Here is a 15,991-nt window from a genome sequence, read left to right as displayed (position 1 = left end):
CCTCCTCTTAACTGTACTTTCCCATCTCACTCTATTAAACACTCTCCCTCAGACTCCCCTGACTCCTGTTTGCCTCTTGAGCCACTGTTTTCATCTCCTTCCCTGCACATATCAAGCCAAGGTACTTCCACATGAAGCTCCAGCCACCCTGGCCAGAGTACTAGTTGTTGTTGGAGCACTGCAACAGGGACTCTTCTCTCTTTTTTCCCTCCCCACCCACCAATGAGCTAGTCAGCAAAGCAGGCAGGAGATCTCTTCCTCTCCCTGCTGACCTTTTCATCAGCTGACACACCCCTGGCCAGGCCAAGCTTGGCAGAGTATCCATACTGGGTCTGTCTCCTGGATGGTGGCCCAAGTTATGCTCTACCAACACATACAGAAACAGAGCTACTTTTTAAATACATAATTGAACATTTACTTTTACTACAACTAGAATACAATTCCAGGTGAAAACCTTACTCACAATTCTGGTTTATTTTTCAAATACATTTATTTTATATTTATACAGCTGGGCTATGATCACATTTCATTTTTAGTCTCCGTTGCCAGTAAAATGATTCCATTTTATATATCTCTCTGTTCTATCCCGAGCACTCTAATAATGTGCATATACACACGGTCTCCCAACCGATATGTGCATGTGAGATCAGGCCCTTAATTATTAATTATTAATTAGTATTAACAATGCCCGATACTTCCCATTCTAAGACCCTGTTTTCATTTAGTTAAAATATTGCCAAACTTTAAGAGACTGGGCTGAAATTTTCCACACTAGGTGTCTGTCTGCCTCAGGAAAATTTTGGCCAAAAGAGTTCATCCATTTCCAAGACTGAGACCAGGGAAAAATAGGTTGTTTTGTCTCTGTTAAACCCTAGTTTAGTAAAGACCTTTTGAGAAGCCCTAGTGCCCCCATGCTTTGGAGCAGGGGCTTGAAATTTGGCAGAGCGGTGAGCATGCTCCAGCCGGAGGTGCAGAGAGATGAGGAGGATTTTCCCTGTAATTGCAGTCCCTACAGCAGCAGTGCCAGGTCGGGATCAGGGCACCAGAACTAAGAGCAGGAAGCCTCTCTTGTTCCCTCAGTAACCCCCTGCGGACATCCAGGCAGCATGGAAGAGGAAGCTGCCTAATTCAAATGCAAAGGGGACAGGAGCCAGACCTGGGAAGGAGCACAGGACAAGGACCTAGGGTGGGGAGGGGACTGGTAGGTGGCAGGGAGAGACTGGGAAAAGAGACTGTGAGAAGAAGCCAAGGTGAGGACACAAACTGGATGAGGAACCATGGGAGGGAGACAGAGCCATTGGGGGAACATAGAATATGGGCATAAGAGTGATTGGAAACTTAGGCTGAGGGGGAAGAGAGAGATCAGATGAGGAATGGGGTGTGACTGGGAACTAGGAGGGGCTAGACAAGAAAACTGGGGACAAGGATCAGAGGTGGAGGGAACTGGAAATAGCTGGACAAGAAGACTGAGTCTGGGAGGGGAGAGAGAAAGTCTGGGACTGGGATAAGAAACCTGAGGAGTGGAGACAGATACTGTCTAGGTCAGGGGTTCTCAACCTTTTTCTTTCTGAGCCCCCGCCCCCCAACATGCTATAAAAACTCCACAGCCCACCTGTGCCACAACAACTGTTTTTCTGCATATAAAAGCCAGGGCCGGCATTAGGGGGTAGCAAGTAGGGTAACTGCCTGGGGCCCCACGCCACACAGGGCTCAGTGAAGCTAAGTTGCTCAGGCTTTAGCTTCAGCCCCAGGTGGCATTCTGCCCTGAACCCCAGTGAGTCTCTGCTTGGCGGACCCCCTCAAATCTGCTCGCAGCCCACCAGGAGGCCTCAGACCCCTGGTTGAGAACTGCTGGTCTAGGTAAAGCGAATAGCACTGGAACAAGGAGACGGGTGGGAAAGACATGACTAGACAGGGTCTGGTTAGGGGCAAAGGGGTCACACTTGGGGGAAACAGGCAGAAGAGTGTGTCCAATAGAGCACCCCACCTTGGATTGGAACCCAAGATTCCAGAGTCCCATCTTTCCTCTGCTGTCGGCAGGTATTTGTAAAACCCTTTGGCAAATCTCATCTCCCGCTAGTGCTTGTCCACATAGAAGATTACAACTGATTACTGCTATTATTTACTTCTTTAGCTCAAGTAGCAGAGGTCTGTGCAGTGGATCTAAAGCTTCCAACTGTGCTGATGACCCACGTGGATGCCACATGATGGAATTTCTATTTTTTTAGTCTGTTTTGTTTAAAAAAAACTTAGGCAATCTTAATTCTGGTGTTTCTTCACTTTTGAGTGTTTACCTTTGCAACCTTAATAATGTTCGTTTAACATATTTTTGTGTGTAATATATAATAAAGTGTGTGCATGCACGTATATAAATTAAGACATAGAATTTGTCCACCCAGTTTATAACTTCTTATTGTAAAGGTTACATAATGTAGGGCCTGATTCTGAAGTCTTAGTACTGACATTGTACTCACTTCTCTGAGTCATCCCACTGAATTGAAATATGACTCCTCATGGTAGTGTTTGCAGAATCAGTTTTTACCCTACTTCCCCACTTCTTATATTGTAATGCAGCAATTCAGTTGCATCTGCCCAGATACAGATTTACTGCAGTCATTGAAAGATAAAACAGGGCCCAAATTGTATTTGTTAGGTGACAAGAGGTCATGAAGGAGAAAGCTGAAAAGATTTTATAGGTGGACTTGCTATCATGAAAACAAACTGTTTTCTAGGTTATAAAAAATAAATAATTGTATTCTTACCTTGTGGTTTCCAGAATCTGTGTCAAATTCAATCTCTGGCAATACAGTAAGTAAACTGCAGGACAGCAAATCCTTGCATTTAGCAGGAGATTTCTGGGAAACCAGACTACCTAGAAAGAGTTGAAGAAAAAAAAGGCTATTTTCTATCTGAAGATGAAGTAATCTATATTTAATAAGAAGAGCCTTCCAATGAGCACAGCACAAGTGAAAAATAGCTCCACAATCGGAGAAGTTAAATGTCACCATGATCGGCATGAAGAACTTTAATCTCCCAGAGGTGACAAAAATCTCCATGAAGTGTAGAGAGCCAGGTTCCTGGTGGATTATTAGGGTTTAACAGAGAATGGCCAATACCCCAGGTAACATGGTGTTAACCCTCTTATCAAGATGGAAAAAAACCAGGGGGTTGTGGCAATCTTCTCTTTAATAAACTGCTACAAAAAAGAGAGCACACAAGCACATGCACAAGACAAAGTGGACCAAGATAATTTAAAAGCTATATGACTGTACTGAAACATGCCTATGCAGTAAAAATAATCCCAGAAGATCAATTTCAAATAAATATATATATAGTTTTAATGCCTAGTGTAAAGTCACTATTCATAATAACAAAGCAGTTTTATGCCTATGTTCCCTCTTTCAGATGTAATATATGTGAAAGTAATCTTCATGACAGGAAGTGGCATGTATCCCTGCAAGAATGAACTGCTGCCATTATCTGGGAATTATTTTAACTGAATATAACACTACCTATTGATTTCACATTTTTACTTTGAGTTTTGGGCTGTATGGAGAAAATTTTTACAGTGACAAGAGATCCTTGGACAGGTAAATGAGTTAGTATAAATTAATTCCCAATTTACAGCTAGCTTCCTTCCCTTGAACAATGCAATCAGTGGTTCTTTCCTCCAGATACCTCAAGTTAAGCGTTCCCCCCCCCCCCCCCCCGCAAACACACACACACTTTGCACTGACAGATACACACTACTTACATTTTAGATACATTCTGAATCAGCACAAAACGATTCAGGGGCTCTACCTACAAGCTGCACCACAGTCACATGCTCCATCTCATGAGATGTGAGCATTCATGGCCCTCCCCCCACTGAGTATTCCCATCAATTATTTTTACTATGGCAGCACCTAGAAGCCTCAAACACAATCTGTGCAAACACACGTTAAGAGACAGTCTCTGCCCCGAAGAGTTTACAATCCAAATAGATACGCCACAGGGTGGGAAGGGAAACAGAAATAGAAGCAGGTGAAGTGACTTACTTGCCATGTGACTCTGGGTAAGTGTAAAGCACCTAGGCCTCTCCACTCCTATGCCTTATCCACAGGGCCAGGCTATATCTTCTTTAATGGAGTTTAATGAGAATGGCACAAATTCTGAGTACAATATCTATAAGAGGAGTATGTTGCAACATACGGTTTTAAGCAAGAGATGATAAACTCTAAGGACTCATAAAGCCCCCAATTGCATGATGTGCTATTAGAGAGACCAGCAATAACAAAAGCAAAATGTTGGGAGAGGTTGTTGTATTAGTTTAGCATGCAGAGACTCCATACAGAATAGTGTCCTAAGCACTATTCAAATACCCAAACAGCGAAGGCCCCAATCTGCAACTGGCTCCATGCAGGCAGACTGGGTTCACACCTACACGGAGCCAAATTGACTTCTGTGGTGCTCTAAGCACAGCCAGATGCAGTATTGCTCCTTAATGTAGATGGAGGTGGAGAAGAGGGAAAAGTGGCAGGCACAGCTAGACAGAGGCAGTCTGAAGGGGGTGGAGGGGAGAGAGAGAGAGAGAGAGAGAGAGAGAGAGAGAGCGCTGTAATCCTCCACCATGAAAATGGTTTATAAAGAAGGGCTTATGCCAAAATCCTTGCTTGATCACCACTTCCACCACCCGCTGTCCCAAAGAGCAGGCAAAATTATTATATGGGCAACACAAAAACAGGATTAGAGAGTGTGTTTAAACTTGCTGCTATTTACATACCTAGCAGCAAAAAATCCTGAAAAGGATTTCTAAAAGATGTTTTTTTTTAATCTTATCAAATTTAGTTGTGGTTCAATAGCAGATTGCATTAAGAAAACAACTGTAACAACTGCAGATTCAGCATAAAATTCTAAGCCATTAAAACAAAATGCATGTCCTGTATGAGCCAAATTAGAGAGGAGAGGGTTTTTTAAACTCCCTACCCGATAGTTATCACTTCCTTTTTAATGTGTTATTTTTTCAGACATCAACTACCTTGTGAACATAAGACACCAGGTAGACGGGCCACTGTTTAGCACTGCAGAAAATGAGCATCTTTGTATGTCAGAGACGGGAGTGTAGCTTAGCATTCAAATATCCAATTACTTTGGGTGTTGTGGGCTGATATCATCTCCATCTTTTGGAGCACACAGACCTCAGCACGTAAGTCAATGGTGAGACAGAAAGTGATTTTAAAGATGTCCAATGCTGGATAATGTACACTGAAGACAAAAATGAAACCCCACCCCTCCTAATGCATTCCATAGGTTTAAAAAATTTTCATGGCCCAGAATTATGACTGACTGTACAATTTGTATTCCTGCATGGATAATCATTTCTTAAAAAGGGAGCATACCTCAGTAATATTCACGGGGAGTTCACAAGAGCTTGGCAAACATTTCTGACAAAACAAAAATAAACTCAAACAGAAGGATTGCTCATAAAATGCTACATCAACAATTCCTTTGACAGGCATCTGGATTATGCTGCCTTTTAAAAGGGAAAAACAAAGATGTCACTTCTCAGTTTAAATGGAAACAGTGAAATATGCTATTAAAAATATCAGTTCATAAACAAAGCTATTTTACACAGACTCAAACGCAATGAATAAGTATTACGAAAAAGCTCGCCAGAATCCTTTGCAAACAAAGCACTTACTGGGAAAGAGGAGGGGAGGGGAGGGGAGGCGAGGGGAGAGGGGCATTTTGCTAGAAGTTGTGCACACAATCAATATTAGACAAGGACCACAGATTATTTCTGGTTACGCAGCTCTATAGGGAAAGATGACCGGCCATTTCATAATGGAATAATGTTAAATCTAATCTGGTATCTTGCCTGAAGGGGTCTACACTTGATGCTTTAAATCAGTGGTTCCCAAACTTTAACAACCCACCAACCCCTTTCACGAAAATATCAAATCTCGCAAACCCCCTCCTAAAAAAGAATATTTCCAGGGATTTTCTCACTTACCTGAGCATAAATTATAGAAGCAGTGATATTGGAAATAATTTGGGGTTTTTATAACACATTTATTATTACATTATTATATTATTAATTTTATTACATTATGAAAACAGCAACACTCTTCCAAGATTTCACTTTTGTAGCTCATATCTCTTCGATTAATCCTCCTACATATTTCATCAAGGCGTACCAAACCTGAAACAGCATGAAGGTATTTAAGAAGCCAACTCAAATAAAGAATTCCTCCCACAAGCATTCGGGTCTTGAGCAGTCCATGCAAACAACGCACGACTACAACAAAGCTTAAACTTGTTCTTCACAATAATTTAAAAAAAAAAAACACACTAGCAGCCTATTTAATTTTAGAAACAGCAGAAAAATATCCACCTCCCTTTCCATTTCTCATAAGGAGTGTCAAAGTTATACTCAGGACTCATAGTTTGTCAGACCACTCTGTTTTATTAGCACAGCGCTCTGCTAATACATTCAGATAATGTGAGCCTCCATGCAAGATTCAAACAGTCTTATTTATACAGATAAAAGGGTGTAAACTAAACAAAGGGACAGAGAGAGCAAAATTGTAAAATATGCATGGAGCACAATATGCATAACCTGCTTCCTTGTTAACTCTTATCGATCTAAGACTAATGCTTCACCAATTGCCCTTAAGTGGCAAGTTAAGCAGTTAATGTCTGCTTTCCTGCCCCCCTGGCTTGCAGCATTTCTCATTTCTACTTAAAGGTACATACAGCATTCTTTAATTCATTCTATTTCTTTAATATAATTCATTTCACTTTCACAGGAGTCTTGAAGTTTAAATCTCCTGAGTGTGATGGATGTACTTGCTTTGATCTGCATAGCTCTTGGAAGTCTGGAACCATTGGAGAAACATAAAGTCTCAGGTCTGGTTCAGCATTGAGTCTGCTTCTGTATTTGGTATTCAGATGTGCATATGAGGAAAATACTTTCTAGCATAAGTAAGTTGTTGAAAACTGTAACAAAACTATAGTAGCTTTTGCTGCCAGCAGGGGGTATTAGTTTCTTAAACTCAGCCAAAAGTTGATCAATGACAGACTCCTGAAACTCCTTTTTAGTTCATAATCACAGGAGATCTCAATCAATTTCTCTTTTTCCTCAGGGCTCAATATTGGGGGGAGGGATAGCTCAGTGTTTTGAGCATTAGCCTGCTAAACCCAGGATTGTGAGCTCAATCCTTGAGGGGGCCACTTAGGGATCTGGGGCAAAATCAGTACTTGGTCCTGCTAGTGAAGGCAGGGGGCTGGACTCAATGACCCTTCAGGGTCCCTTCCAGTTCTAGGAGATAGGATATCTCCATATATTATTATTTTTATTTTATTATCTGCGTTGAGAAAGTGGTATCATCAAAGAGGTTGCGAATCCAGCCACTATCAGCTGACATAACTGGAAAGTATTTCCTGAACGTTGTGCCAAGTCCTTTTAGGTGTGCAGTTATATTGGTTTTAGTGTACTGATCCAACCGAAGTTTATGTTCTGCCAGGAAGTTATGGTCATGGGGCTTGGGCTGACGGCCCAAGGGACGGATCTGTCTGCCATTACAGAATTTTTTCTGAGACCCCCTGATACATTTTGCGAACCCCAAAGCATTCACTGCTTTAAATGAAAGTTAAAATTCTAATATGCCTATTTGTGCAATACTGCACATGGAGATGAAGCCTGAGGTTAGACCCCCAAAGCATGAGATGTGATTACCTTCTCTTGCCTTGGACCACTCTAGACCATTATTAATGGTCATTACATTATCCAGACAACGTTTATCTCTAGCAGCTAATGCATACAGATAACTGTCATGCTGCAAAGGAGAAGTTCTTGTCTGTTCTAAATTATCTAAAAATGTTCCCAAAAAATTTTGAGTGAAAACTGATCTTGCAATATGTGGTGCTCAAAGACAGGCTATTCAGATGCAAAAAAATAGACTCTAGAAAGTCTTTTTCTATGAACAGGCAGTATTCTGAGCAAATTCGTTCACCTCAGCAATACAGTTTCTTTGAAGTTGGACACAAGCAGCTTGCTACACTAGCTGGATGTCCTTAAAAATTCACAACGAACTTTTCATGCCTCATTATGATCTTCTGGCTTTCTTGAGGATTTGGTGAGCGTCTCGGAGGCACACAGTACATTGAGAGCTCTCTAATCTCTTAACTGAAGCAGAATTCACCTTCTCACTAAAATGGCTGTTAGACATTGGAATTACAGGTGTCACCAACAAGAATAAAGACTTTTAAAGTTTAATTGTTTTCTACACCTGTTGCTCAACTTTCAGCCTCTGTATCCTGAGATGTTAAAAGTTTTACTGGTATTCCAGAGTCTGCCAAGATAGAAAATACCTAAAATGTCCATTGTAAATAAAACTATGTTTGTTTTTGCCCTTGAGAAACTTTTTTCAGGCCTTCTCTGTAAGCAAGCAAAACTGGCACAAACCCATTCATTTCCCCAAGCTCTGGCCTGTGCTGAGTCAGATAATCAAAGGTCATGTGAGGAGGTAGCCAGGCCATGCATTCTGTAAGATGGGATACAGAGACCTGAAGGGAGCAAGAAGGCTTTGCAGCAGTAGAGCCAGGATGATAGACTATGAAACCCTGTCCTAAGAAGGAAGACGGTAGAGAAACCCTGCACCACAGGCAGGAAGACTTTGATCACAGAGCTAAAAGGAACCATGCTGGGTTTAGCAAAGAGCCAAAAGACAGCAGAAACTAGGAAGAAACCTCCTTTGCCTGCTGCTGCAAAACGGGAAGGAAGTGTGTGTTAAACAGGACTTGGGAAGAACGGCTTGTGCCTAGAAAGGCCAAACTGATTATTTTATTTTACGGCTTAATATGCCAGAACCCAAGAGAGGGAACATTATTTTGAAATGCTTGAGTGAGTGCCAATTAGGGAACATAAGATGGGGTGACTGCGTTGCCCCATTGTGGGGTGGCCTGAGTTGGACAGCACCCTGAAACAGGCGGTTAAAAAGATTCCTGCAGAAAGGATTTCAAAACCTACAGGAGTAACTTCGATAAGATCCCTATTACATTCTGGCTGAAGTAACAGGTATTTCTTCTTGTTCCTTAACTAGCTAAATTTCTCCCATGTGTCCAGAAGGTTTGGCAAAAGTGATTTCTACTTATTTAAAGCAGAGGGATGTGAAGATGCATTGTGTGTGCTCTCACTCGACCACTTGGGGTGTTAAGGTTGGAGGGGGGAAAAGATGTCAGGGCTGGATCCCCACTTTGAACTTTAGGGTACAAATGTAGGGGCCTGCATGAAAAACTTCTAAGCTTAACTACCAGCTTAGCTCTGGTTTGGCTGCCACCATTTCAATGGATTCCCTTCCTGGGAAGCCTTGAAAAACCTTCACCAAATCCCTGGTGAAAACAAATCCAAAACCCCTTGGATCTTAAAACAAGGAGAAATTAACCATTCCCCTCCTTTCTCCCACCAACTCCTGGTGAATCAGTTCCAACCCCCCCGGGATCTATAACAGGGAGAAATTAACCATCCCCCCTCCTTCCTCCCACCAACTCCTGGTAAATCAAGATCCAAAACCCTTGGATCTTAAAACAAGGAAAAAATCAATCAGGTTCTTAAAAAGAAGGCTTTTAATTAAAGAAAAAAGGTAAAAATCATCTTTGTAAAATCAGTATGGAAATTAACCTTACAGGGTAATCAAACTTAAAGAGCTCAGAGGACTCCCCTCTAGTCTCAGGTTCAAAGTACAGCAAACAAAGATAAACACTCTAGTAAAAGGTACATTTACAAGTTGAGAAAAACAAAGGAAAACTAACACGCCTTGCCTGGCTATTTACTTACAAGTTTGAAATAGGAGAGACTTGTTTAGAAAGATGTGGAGAACCTGGATTGATGTCTGGTCCCTCTCAGTCCCCAGAACGAACACACTCCCAAACAAAGAACACAAACAACAGCCTTCCCCCCCCTCCCCCCAAGATTTGAAAGTATCTTGTCCCCTTATTGGTCCTTTAGGTCAGATGCCAGCCAGGTTACCTGAGCTTCTTAACCCTTTACAGGGAAAAGGATTTTGGAGTCTCTGGCGAGGAGGGATTTATAGTACTGTACACAGGACAGCTATTACCCTTCCCTTTATAGTTATGACAGACCCCTACTCTTATTTTGGCTGGGGCTTGAGCCTTAAGCTGAAAATCTGACATGGTATCCCTTTTAGCCAGTCAGAGGCAAGGACTAGCTGTGGGCAGCATCCCCATGCACTCATAGGAGCCCTAACCTGCCTTTCCCCATTATGTTTTAAGAGACCACCAGCACCCTGACTTGTCCTTGGGGGATGCCACCACAGAGATATAACAGACTACCGGCTCTTCCTGCCTTAAAAAAAGCTCTTTGGAGGTGAAGAGGGAGAAGGAAGTTGATTGCATGTGGGAGGGGGCCGGGTACCTTAGAGTCAAGCAAGTAGATGGGAGTTCTGGATCCCATGACAATCTAAAATAATGTGTTCACAGCAAGAATTTGTTCTCTTGATACTATAGATGTCATTGTTCTCTTGGTACTATAGATGTCATTCAACTGAGTTAAGGATGATATGCCATGAAAATTGAGCTGCTCAATTTAAAATAATAAAAATGAAAAGTGACTTAGGCTATATAAACCCAGGGTCTGCGGCCTTTCCATGTGGTGCTGAGGAAGCACTACACATCTGTCTTTCCCCACTATTATGTGGTCTTTACAGTCAACTTATACTTTGTGGGCTTGTTCTGGTTTCACTAGATTTAAACTGAAGTCTAAATGAAAATAAACACCACATAAAAAAAAAAAAAAAAAAGCATGTGGCAAAAAACACAAGCAGAATTGGCCAAAAATCCAGACACTGGCAGCTGAGGGTGTTTAATACAAAGGAAAGAAAAATGTGTTTTAAAAGATGAAGTATTGAAGAGCTGCTGCATCCTAGAGCGGGGTAACTGGAATCCTTTTGAGCAAAGATAGTTGCTTCAGCAGCCAAAGTCTTCTAGCTACTTCCAACACTTCAGATGGGTGGGATTTGAAACTTGTGGAGGAATGAACCATGTGAAGGTGTGGAACGCATGCACACGACCAACATCACACACACACACAAAATCACAATTAAAATCTATCTTTTAGAGGAGTTGCAGCAGTGGTGCCATAGATTTTTTGCTTCTGTTTTCCTGCACCACACTGGCCCAGCATCATAAAAACTCTCCCAACAGTCACTATAATTCATCATAGTCCAGATGTGCATGCATGGAATTGGGGATAGAGAATAGGAGGCAGCACTCTTCCAGAGCCTTCCCAGTCTCTCCTCAATGCACCCAACAATAACCTAAGGATTGAACCCAGAAATGCCAACCAAATGGCTGGTGGTGTAACTACAAGGATAATAATGCATGGTGGGTTAAATCACTTGCTTAAGCCATTGAGACAGCCTGCCAACCCTCAAACAACCACCTTGACCCCTGCCACTTTTAATGTGTTTTGCCAAAGTATAAAGCAAACTTGTGTCCTGTTATGTCATTTTTACCTCCATTCTCACTCCTTTGATCTTATCTAGGGAGCCACTAATAGGTAAGCAGTAGAACTAAAACACTTCCCTTGATACACACACACTTACACCTCTCACCACGATTAGCTGGATTTATATAGATACATGGAAGGGAGAAAGTCCTCTTAGGTCTACACGAATATTGATTTGTTAGTCAGGAATTTGTGGTAGACATTTTTTTCAAAAGTGAGTTTAAACAATACAAGTTGGAAGGCCAATGTTATATGCACTATAGACCCAGGCATGGTTCTGCATCCTGTCTGTAAAGATTTATTAGAAGCTTGTTATTCAATAAACTGATGTGTGTATGTGTTGAGACTAAGATAAACATGCTCCAGTTTACCTAATGGAATGTCTCTCACACTGCTCCTTCTGCTCAGCTAACATTAATCCCTGTCTATCTTGCCACACACTCATCCCACTACAGGTGCAAGAGCCTTCTCCTCTGCATCTCCAGCTACTTGGGAACATTCTTCCTTTGTCACACACTTCATCTCATTTAAAGTCTCAGCTCAGAACTTCTCCTCACTCAATTTCTCTGTCCCTCTTTTGTCATTTAAAATCAGAAGCTCTCAAAACAGCGATCCATTGAGCATTTAACGGTGCAGGCTGGTCACATGAACAGTCACTCGCCTGCTCCGTTGGGTGTCCCAGACAGGGTACTTTTGCATGAAAGTGACTATACAAAACAGACAAACAAAAAAGCCTTTTTTCACTGTATTGCACAGTGGGGCTGTTTCGTTTCACAGAGGCTTGCAGTATGAACCACTGAAGTGACACAGGCAAATAAAGGTGACAGGTCCATGATCCAAGGGGCTTACACTCAAAAGACAGACATAGCACAGCAAAAGGTGGCAAAGTATGTGGGGGGTAAGAGTTACAAAGAAAAGAGGACATATGCTCATGGTTACCCATGAATCATGTCACTTCTTCCTCTATTTGTATTAAGTCATGTGTGTGTCAGTAGGTTATTTGCTATATTTTGACCAAGGTGTTATTGCAATTCATATGGAAAGTTGCAGGGAAATTATTCCCCTCCCCCCAACAAAGGCAACTATTTATTATTTGTATTGCAATAGTGCGTACAATTCCCCAACTAATATTGGAGCCAGATTGTGCTCTGTACTGTACATATACATAGGAAGAGACAGTATCTTTCCCACAGAGAATACAGTCTTTAAAAAAAATGATGGGGCGGGGCATGAAAGGAAGTATTATTAGAAATGGGGAACTGAGGTAGAAAGAGATTGAAGTGACTTGCCCATGCGCACACAAGGGGCCAATGAGAATATTATCCAGGTATCTTGGGTCCGCAATCCAGTGCCTTAATCACAAGACCTCAGGATCTTTCCTCCCAATCTACGTTGTATAGCTATAGAATTAATCTTCATGATTATAGGGGTGACTTCATGCCATACTAGTAGTGTGACCATGAGTTATAAATGAGGATCCCTGATCAAGTGCACATTCAGCCCAAATCTTCTGCTAAAAAGTTATCCTCTTATGGGTTACATAAAGACATAATACATCTACATTAACCTGTATGCCACTGAAGCAGCCTTTCCAGCAATTTGGCCTACTTTATCTGCAAGTAGAGTCTTATACCCAATTTGAGCAAGGGAGCACACATTTTAAATCATGATGAGAGACTCCAATTTTCACATCTTCGTGGATGCAGTGTCAAATTTATTTGTAATGGGATCATCTATTATCTGTCAATACTGAGCAAACTAGATGAGAAGATAATGGTTAGTAGTACATTAAGTGGTCTATCTGGAATGCCCTGCCTGAGGAAAATGAGCATAACGGTGATGGAGTTGTTGAAAATAAAGATTTTGTTTATTTGTTGTTTAATGCAGTCCGCCTGAAGTTAATAATTACCTCACATGTGTGATCAGAAGTTTAGAAAACTAGTTCTCTTCCTCCTTCACCCCATTTTAAAGACAGAAAATCTAATCCAGTTACTAGGGAACGTTTGTTATCGTAGCTCTACTGGTGGCAAATATGAGATCAACACCAGAAAGAAGACAGATAAACACCTGAAGAGGAAGGCAGAGAAGGGTGATGTTCAATGTATTGTAAGAGGCACAGTCAGAGCACTGGACTGGGACCCAAGAATTCCTGAGTTCTGATCCTGGCTTGTGGCTTCTAGGCAAGCATGCAGGTGCCCTCAGTGGGAGGATCAGCAGGCTACAGACAAATAAATGACAGAGATGCCTCCAAGGGGAAGCTGGGAAGACAGCGGTGCTTATTTAAATTCACAAGTTAAATCTAGTTGAATAAGGATCATTGTTCCAAGCCAAGTGTAGGCTGAGGTTAGTCTCCAAAGTCACAGAGTCCATAACAAGGCCTTTGCTTTCTTTAGACAAGCCTTGGTCAGCTGCTACTATTCGCCCATTGGTCAGTCCATACACCGGCTCAGATGAGCTAAATCCCACGAATTAGTTGTCTAGAGGCCTTCCCCTATATCAAGGAAACCGGCGTACTCTGTCCCACTCTGGAAGCAGCCAGACACTCTAAAATGAGCCTTCCATACCACCAGGAAACCCCTGGATTAGCATCTGCCTGCAAACAAGCCAGCAGGCACAAATGGGGGACTAGAAATGCAACCAGGGCATGGGTTCCTCCAGCATTCTGACCCCTAACCCAAATTACAGACCAAAACTCAGTCCTCTACTTGTAGCTGTAGTTCTCAGTCCTTGTGAGGATAGGTCCTTCTGAGCCTGGAAGGGTTGTATTCCACTTGGCAAGGCAGCCAGCCCCCCAAAGCCTGTTTCCTCCCTTTTATCTTCTCCACTTGGAAGGTTGTTTATTTTAAGCTGAATATTTCTCACAGGTGTTGCAGAGAGGAACTAACTGCAGTCCTCTGTTTGAAGGCCAAATTATTAACACCTTCCTCACCTAGCTCACTCTAGGGTTTGTATATTCCCATCCCAGCACTCCATCACTGCCTTCTTCCGTTTCTTCATTAACGATGTACAGAAAACAAAAGAACTAGAGAAGGCTATGTACTTCCATACCTAAGTAGGGTGTTGGAAAATATTAATGGCTTTTTTTTTTTTGGCTAATGGTGGCCCAATCAAGTGTTTGATGGCACTTTGATTTGTCATAGAGTATTGTCCCTTTTAATAGTTAAGCATGCAGAGTTTGGGATAGGTATTAGAAGAGAGGGGAAAATAATATAATGTTACTGAGAAAGTTTAAAATGTTAATTTTACTTTCCCTTCCCACTCCTTAAATGCTTTATGCACATGCACACAGAGTAAAATGCAAATAAACATCATCAAACTAAGGGTGTCTAAACTGGTCTAAAAAGTGAGAAGGGGAAAGAATATATAAATAAGGGGTCATGCAAAAAATAAAAACAGTTTAGGAAAAGATCAAGGCATTTAGACCAAGCAGGGAACCACTGGAAAGGATGACATACCATAGGGGCAACCAGAACACAGGCCCCATGGCTACCAAAGGAAGGAGAGATTCACAAGGTGAGGGTGGCACCAGAGCACAAGTGGCCAGTGTTATGTTCTTTGCTTGATATTGGCCGATATAATGATGAAGCATTCAGCAGAAGCAAAGTGTATATTTTGCCTAACACATACGGAGACGGATAGATTTACAGAAGCGTCCAGCTTTATTTTGCAGGTTATCATGAATGTTGAATGTGCTGGAACCAAACTCTTCATAAAGTTGTACATTGTTCAGTAACTTCACTAATTATAGACTTTGCACTCTGCTATTCAAGATATTCCTTTCCTAGTACGACTCATTGTTTAAGAAATCATGTATCGGTAATGGAAACTTTACACATAAGAGTGAAGTCCTCCTAGTAGCGAAGTGTCACTTCAACAGAACCTTTTTTGTTCTAGTAGGTAATATGCAAATTATCTGTGCTGACCTCTCCTTAATTTAGAATACCTCTGTCATAAACCAATTATCAACATTTGACACAAGCAGCACTTGCAAGTTCGAAAAGCAATTAAAATTTAGGAGCTGTCTCTCACAATAAAAAAACCACTCACAGAAGTAGCATTGCAGGAAAGTTGCTCTGCACAACCCATCATTCTAATTCCGCCTCTATCAATCAAGTCAGGCCTCACTGAATAGCAGGGCTCAGGCAGACAAACAGCAATGTTTATGAGGTGCAGCTGGTGGTACTTACCGTTAACAGCAAAAGCAGCATCAGTTAAATTAACATTCTTCATTCTTTCATTGCTCATTATGGTTTGACAGACATACCCGCAGTCCACATAAATGACAGAGTGAGAATGCTGTCTAACATCCTGCCATGAAACAAGACCACCTAATGGGAGCAACCACTGTAATTAAAACTCTGGAAACTGAGAATAAAACTAGTTAAAGGAGACAGTGCTGGGGATTATGACCTACTTTGAGTTTTATTAAAGGAATCACAAGAGTCTATACCTTTTCTCAGGCCAAAATAAAAACAAATAATCTAC

The 15,991-nt window shown here is 41.6% G+C and overlaps 1 protein-coding gene across 3 annotated transcripts in view; it reads right to left on the bottom strand.

Moving 5' to 3' along the window:
* Window positions 1-15,991, bottom strand: part of KLHL29 (kelch like family member 29) — a 547,902-nt gene that overhangs the window by 463,267 nt on the left and 68,644 nt on the right. For 2 of the 3 annotated variants that reach the window (XM_034766598.1, XM_034766596.1), the window contains exon 2: window positions 2,763-2,872. The exons of the other annotated variant lie outside the window; for it this stretch is intronic. The gene's annotated coding sequence lies outside the window, so the exon portion shown is untranslated. The remainder of the gene's footprint in view (window positions 1-2,762; window positions 2,873-15,991) is intronic. 3 annotated transcript variants of the gene reach the window in all.

Source organism: Trachemys scripta, chromosome 3, assembly GCF_013100865.1.
Source record: "Trachemys scripta elegans isolate TJP31775 chromosome 3, CAS_Tse_1.0, whole genome shotgun sequence".
In the NCBI taxonomy this organism is placed as follows: Eukaryota; Metazoa; Chordata; order Testudines; family Emydidae; genus Trachemys; species Trachemys scripta.
Note: the sequence above shows the minus strand (reverse complement) of the source record. Positions and strands in the feature narration are given on the sequence as shown.